Raw genomic sequence first — 7,158 nt, forward strand, 5'->3', positions numbered from 1 at the left:
ACACATCTATGAAGATGATTGACTTTTGAATAAAGTGAATGCACCAAGTGGAAACTTGGGAACCAAATCTCAATGCACTGCTAACTAAACCAATCCACTGCTAACTAAAACCAATCTTTGCAGTTTAGAGCACAACAAATACTTCTTTTTGTATTATTTACACTTTACAGTCCCATATATTGAAACTGGACATATCTATGTAGGTGTACAATATGTAGGTGGGTAAATGGATTGGATTGAATTAAATTAAAGCGCAATTTGGCTCCCGAATAACTGCCACCATAAAAGTGTGTGGGTGTTGTATTAACATTGATCATGTTAGAGTAGGCTGAGTTAGAAAAGCCGACTGGCTGCTCCATTATGAGACCATTATAGCTCCTTCAGCTTCTTCTGTGTATCAAAGTGGATGCAATTCCCACTGAATAGAATGAAGATGCACGGTCATGCATTTTTTAAAATGCTGCTACTCATATTTTATTTCTTTCACATGCTCTTCTTGTATTTGCCCTGAAATTGAACTTTTAAAGATTTTTTTCCCCCATGCCTCTACTCTAGTGACCCGTGCAATCACGAATACAGATTTAGGATTTTTATGTTCCCATTTGATAACACGCTGAAGTTCAAGTACACTTTCTTCTATCATCCATGAATATGTCTGTTATTTCTTCTCGGTAGCTTTACTGAAGGAGAGGAATTCTGTTCTCTTTCTACTTCTGCCTTGTCTAACTCCCATATAAAGTGTGACAATCAACACCAACACCAACACGAGTCTTTCAGTTCCATTAAAACCCTTTTGTTTGATTCCCCACCTCTGTTAGTTTCTCCAGTTTTATTATACTCCCACGTGCTGGCTCATTTTAGTGCCAGTGTATTTTAGGTCAGTCTTGAAGTTTCCTCCTCCGCTGGTTCCCATAGCAGTTGTGCAATTGAGTGTTTGACGATTTTAGTTTAAAAAAAGAAGCAATTAAAAGCATGCGATGAAATTTTCATGACACGAACACGATATGCCACAAACGTCTATGTTTAATAAGAGCTGATATACAATTTCAGCTTGTACAGCCAAACCAGTCAAAAAAAAAAAAAAAATAACAAAAAATGGGAACGTGAGAAATTGAGGAACAACTGAACCATTGCTGTGGTCTTCAAAGTAACACATTTGGAATCTTAAAATACAAAACAAGAGATATTGCAAAAAATAAGACATGGCAGACTGCAACATAGATGTTGGTGTTTTGGTCTCACACAGTCCAACAGACTCTGGTCATAGTAGGAGAAGACACATATATCTAACATCTAACAAGCTAGCAGCATAAACTAAACTGTTACCTTGTAAAATAAAATAGAAGAGTTTAAGTGCGCAAAATATGGCTTTCGTCACTTCAATTGACCAGTAAGGTCAACTGTACATATGTTTGTGACCCTTTCTTCCTTACATACAGTATCCCTTATCCCTTTCTTTTCCTGAACAGCATGGTGTAAGTTGGCTTGACCTGGGGGGTTACAGAGAGACAAGAGAAGGCGTGGAGAAAAGCTGAGCAGAAGCAGAGGGTGAGGAGATTGAGCCACAGTTCTCACACTGGCAAATAACCATTTAAGGTATCCACAAAATCCCCCTCCGTCTTCCTCTACCATCCCACCGTAGTGCTTCAGTGCCCTTTTTTCATTTGTTTCTGTTCCTCCTCTCCTGCTGTTTGCACCACGGCCAATTTTTGGGTCACAGCAGATATCAAGATGAGTCACCACACCAAAATCTCCATTTTTCTCATGTCCCAGCAAAGCTCAGGTAGAGGGGCTTATGTTTAACCATGTACACACACACTGTTGTAGGACATGCTTGTACATTTCCTCCCTTTTTTTCTGACTTTGCTTGTGACAAATGGGCTGAAGTCCTCAGCATCACATCAGGAATTGTTTGCAATTAGTAAAGGACAGAGGAATCAAGGGAAAGTGGGAAGTGAACCGCAAAGCTCTGTGTGCATGTGTGTGTGCAGTCCAAGCTGACGAAAGAGCTTGCAGGGCAGTGATTGCGCATGGGATTGGCACTCGATGTAAATCTACATCAGGTGGAACACACCTTCAGATCAGCTGAAGGATTCTGGCTTCACATGGACCCCAGAACAAATCTGCATTCGCTGGAAACATCTGAAGAAAATGTACTGCCAGGCCAGGAAAATCAACGGCAAAAGTGGCCACAATCCAGTTGCTTCTCAAAGCTGCTCTGGCCCAGGCCTTTGTCGGAAGTTGATCATCGTGGACATCAGGCTTGAGAGTCTGTTAGGTGAGTTGGAAACAAGAAGCCTTCGTTAGCATTTGTCAATTCTAGCTATATACGTAGTAACATTGGTCCATTTGTTTTGCTCTTTGAGTCCCACACTCTTGCAAAGAATTGTTTACAGAGGTAAAGGAGGAGATGGCAATGGAGGCCACAGAGGGATTGACGTTACGGTTAGAAACCGATACACCAAGCTGACCGCAAACTCTGTATCTGCCATGTTGCCAACATCGACAGTGCTTTAGAAAGGATGGAAGGGATTCAGGCAGCAAAGTCAGGAATGGAAGGAACATTTGGTGATTATTGTACTGGACTGTAATTTATTTGATGGAGGGCATCCGCAGCATTCAGTGTTATTGGCACCTCCAAACCGACACAGCGAGACAAGCGAGTTATCTTATCATAACATGTAAAGACTAATCTACTCAGATTCCAGTATTGAAATACTAATAGAAATAGTAATAGAAAAAGAAAAACAGAAAAATACTTTATAGTCTTGTGCTCCTACCCACCAGAACATTCAGCTGTGTTGTAACTACGAAGACCTGGCTGTGGTAGGTTGCATTCAAGACTTACTGCCTCCTCTGACCAGGCTGGATTGACAGGCTCTTTCTCTCTCACACAAAAATTGAGTAGTGCACAATATGTGGCAATAACATGTGGTGAGAATGAAGCACTCTAACAGCATACGGCATTCTTGTTTGTCTTTCGAAGTCACCATGCCCACGAAGGATAGCGTGCATCTAATCTGCACCATAAATAGCGTGCACATTATGTATGAAATTAAAAAAGCTGCACTGTTTGAAATTCTGGTCTGCTGCATGAACGACTCCAGCTGTTTATTAAAAGACATAAAGGTCAGCCGGAAAGGAGGCTTTATTAACCCACTGAAAAGAAGCATATCGCCACCTAGTGTGGAGGAAGAGGACATGTTCCCATCAGTTATTCGATTTTCTCCACTACATGTAAACTGGGACAAGGGCCACATTCAGAAATTTCGAGGAAAGCTTCACTAAGCTGTGCATGTAAACATACTGAATTATTGGTTTGCTGCAGACGGGAGCTACCCCAGCAACAGAGATGGAGGGTATGGTGGGAAAAAAAAACTGTTAATAATGTAAGGAAGGATCTATGAATTCAATTTGATGGTTAGACAAATAAAATGGAATACATGAAAAGTTTCTGAGGCACCAGGTGAAAAAAAAAAAAAAAAAAAAAAAAAAAAAAAACTCATTCAGAGAAACAATTACCGGCAAGGACTAACACGGATTACCACTCGTGTGACTTTTCTTGCTGGTGAGTGCTGAGAGAAGAGATGAGAGTGAAGTACTTACAGGGAGATAGTATTTGTGTAACTGCTGTCATTGTCCAAAAGGGTTATATAAAAGCTGTTGCAACGCTTAAATTAAATGCAGTGTATCATAAAAATGATTCCAGCATGTCAATCTAATGACAAAACAGAGACGGAAAAAAACAAACCCACGAACAACAACAAAACCACAGCAGCAGAAACAGTATCCACAGAAACACCAGTCTCTGGACCATTCATTCTACAGAGTGAATATTTTGTCTCAGGTTGTGAGTAGGTTAAGGTCTGGTGTGAACCGTGAGTGCACACAGCTACGCCAAATGCCTTGTTATGGTCAGTCAACATGAGCTAAACTTTCTCAGGGAGGTTTCAACCCAATTTAAGGCCATACAGTTTCATATTCATCCATGCAATACACCAGCTAAGGCCATGGTGTTTCATTTAAATCTTCAACACTTTGGTAACATAGAAGCAGAGCTGGCAGGAGAAAGTGAGAACCTTTCTGAAAGGATTACAAGAGAGTGCATATATGGCTAGTTCCTGGAAGGTATTGAACTTCTGAATGCACCACTGGAAACAATGATTTTGTTCATTTTACTGGCCTACGTTGTTGTCAAAATTAGATCAAACTGAATATGGCCCAAATCAGGACAATAACGGGTTCAACAACAATCACAGTGACATTGCATCTTGTTTGGTTGCTGGGTTTGAGAGACCAGTGTGTCCAGACCAGTGGCCAGGGGGTTGAAATGTCAGAGTCCACTTGTCATTTCATACGCCTGTGTGACAATAACAGCAGGATAGAGACTCTACGCTCCCATTTTACAGCAGAATGGACCAAGTTTAATTTTGTTCAGCTCCGTCTGCCACACTGTGGCCTCTGATTCACTTTTCCCTGAGTGGCTCAATGTGCTGCGGGCTCCTTTTTGTTCTTCTACAAGCTCGATTGAAAACCAAAACAATCGTGACCATAACATTAGCTTAACAGTAGCTCACCTATTTCTGCATCTGCGGTTAACCTTTGGACTTCCTTTCGTATTTATTGCTCGCAAACATGGTCTAAATCCAGCAAGAAAAAGTATAAAACATTTTTACGGCATTAAATATTTTATAGTGCGCAGTGTAACTAATGGATATGTGGTGTATGTTTCCTGACACCTTGACTCCTTTGACTTTCCATGTCTTTGTATATAACCGAGGTCTTTTTTCTTAGCCTCTCACACACACACACACACACACACACAAACACACACACTTCCCAACATCCCTTACTTTTGCCCTACAAATACCACTCGCTGTCACTCCCTCAGAGAGCTCCATCGAACCACTATTGACTGCTGCTTGGGCTAATCGAAGGCCCCAGCGGCCTTCTTGTCCCGTTGGTTAATGGTGACCCACCTACCCCCCTCCCCCTCCCCACCGACACTGCCGCCATCCTCCTCCTTGTCCTATCTCCCCATCTCACCCCCACCCCTTTTCCTCCCATGCTCTAGGTTGATTCGATGGCATTGATCTCCTCCACCTCTTGACCTCCTAGAAGAAGATTTACTGATGTAGCGGCCCCGCTTTGAACACATACTGACTCCAACGTGCAACATTTCTGCCGCATTTCCTAACAAAACTTGTGAATTATACAACTGGATAATGTCCACCTATTCTTACGCCTCATGCTTAGATAGAGGTGTTGTAGGTTTATTTTTTGTTGTAAAAATAATGTTGCGCATATAGATACTTAATCCTACAGTTAGCTTGAACTCTATCTTTACATTGTAAGTCTACAATATGTAGAAAATTACATGTTCGTGATTGATTGGAAGTTTCCTTGATGATACCATATTAATTTGTGTCAATAATTAATTAAGTGGTAATAAGTTGAATGCAACAGAAAGGAAGGACAAGAACAGAAATACAGCACAGTCCTGAATGTAGTTGCCTGCTGGCCTGTGAACAAGATAACTTCCGTATATAGAAGCTAAAGTCATTAAAATGTCACAGAGTTTGTGGTTTCAAATATATATAAACATGCACAGGGTAGTAAATGGCACTGAGAAGTCATTTCAGATTAAATTTGTGTTGTTTACAGTGAGAAAAAAAAAAGTCAGTACAAATTCTTACAGAGGTGAAATCCTCTTCATTCCTGAATGCTTTTCATTCAGGTTTGTCACAGATGCAACAGACAGCAACCGACAAAGGTCAGGCAAGGGTCAGGTAAACTAGATAATCTGGTCACGGGAGGGAATGGGGGGAAATGGACTTGTGTTGATGTGGCACTGGGACCAACTGGGAATTGATTGCCCCATAAATTATGTGAATGTGTTTCTTCTCTTTAACTACAACAGTCACATCAAACTCAAATTAGTTTTCATCCATTGTTTTAACTGCTTGTGAGTTTTGTCTGTGCAATCAATGTCCAGTTAACTCACGTCTTTATGTTTTCAGTTGAAAAAGGTAATGAGATGCGGTGGGATGAGGCTGCTGCCATTCTTATATATATATTTTTTAATTGGACAGACTATTACTATAAAGCGGTGATACCTACAAACAAGGCTACACAAACAGAATGAAAACACCTTATTACAATGTCAGTAAAAATGTTGGCACCATGACTGTAATGGATGGGTGGATTTTAGAAGCTCTTCCTACCGGGAATTAATTCCCAAGTGGTTGTTTTTGGATCAGATTTCAACATTGTCCTGTGTAAAATAAAATTTCTCACATGGTGTTAGTTGAATCTGACTGGAGTTTGCAATTAGTCACCAAGATGGGAAATCTTAGAAGCAGCAGGAACATTACTGCTTTGAATTTAAAAAGGCAATGATAAGAATATAGTGAGGAAATAGTGAGGTGACAAAATGGAATGAGTGTTCTTCAGTGGATAATGTAACCTAATAAGTTGTTTCAACTCACAGTATCAAATTGAAAGAAAAAATTATTCTTTTATGTTATGTAAGTCACATTAACTTTTGAGTTCAAACTTTCTTTATTTCTGGCTGCTTCTCCATTTTCATGATTTTCGTATTGATTGTTGTGGAATCAGAAAAGTTAACTGAGGAGGTTTGGAGATACAGACATTCGTACAACTCAGCAGAATTTAGCCGAAATGTTTCACCTAAGCAATCGCATCCGTTGAAGCTTTCCCATGAGGTCCTTAAATGATACTTTTAAAGTTTAATACTTGTAATCTGCAAAGTTCAAAGAACCTCAGCCTGAACGTGAAAAAAAAAAAATCTCTACGAGACTGTTGGTGTTGAAGAAATTGTCGTTTTCAAGCAACACATACACATAATAAACGTGACCAAGTATAAAAAACAACAACACTCAACATTTTGAAGGCTATTGAAGGTCTAACGCCAAGTCAGTGCAAGGTGAAGGTCCAACATCTGGAGAAACAGATCGAAGTACTGATAAAGGAGAGTGATGACATGAAAGAACTACTGTTTAATCAAGAAGGATACAAAAGATCACGGTGTCTTCGTATCAAGGGCAAGAAGAGGAAAGTTGACGAGAAGATCAGAGCTGAAGTGGTGGAGCTTGTAGGGAAGGTTTCACCGGACCTAAAAGGAATGGTGGTGAATGT

This window comes from Mugil cephalus, chromosome 6 (genome assembly GCF_022458985.1).
Source record: "Mugil cephalus isolate CIBA_MC_2020 chromosome 6, CIBA_Mcephalus_1.1, whole genome shotgun sequence".
Lineage (NCBI taxonomy): Eukaryota > Metazoa > Chordata > Actinopteri > Mugiliformes > Mugilidae > Mugil > Mugil cephalus.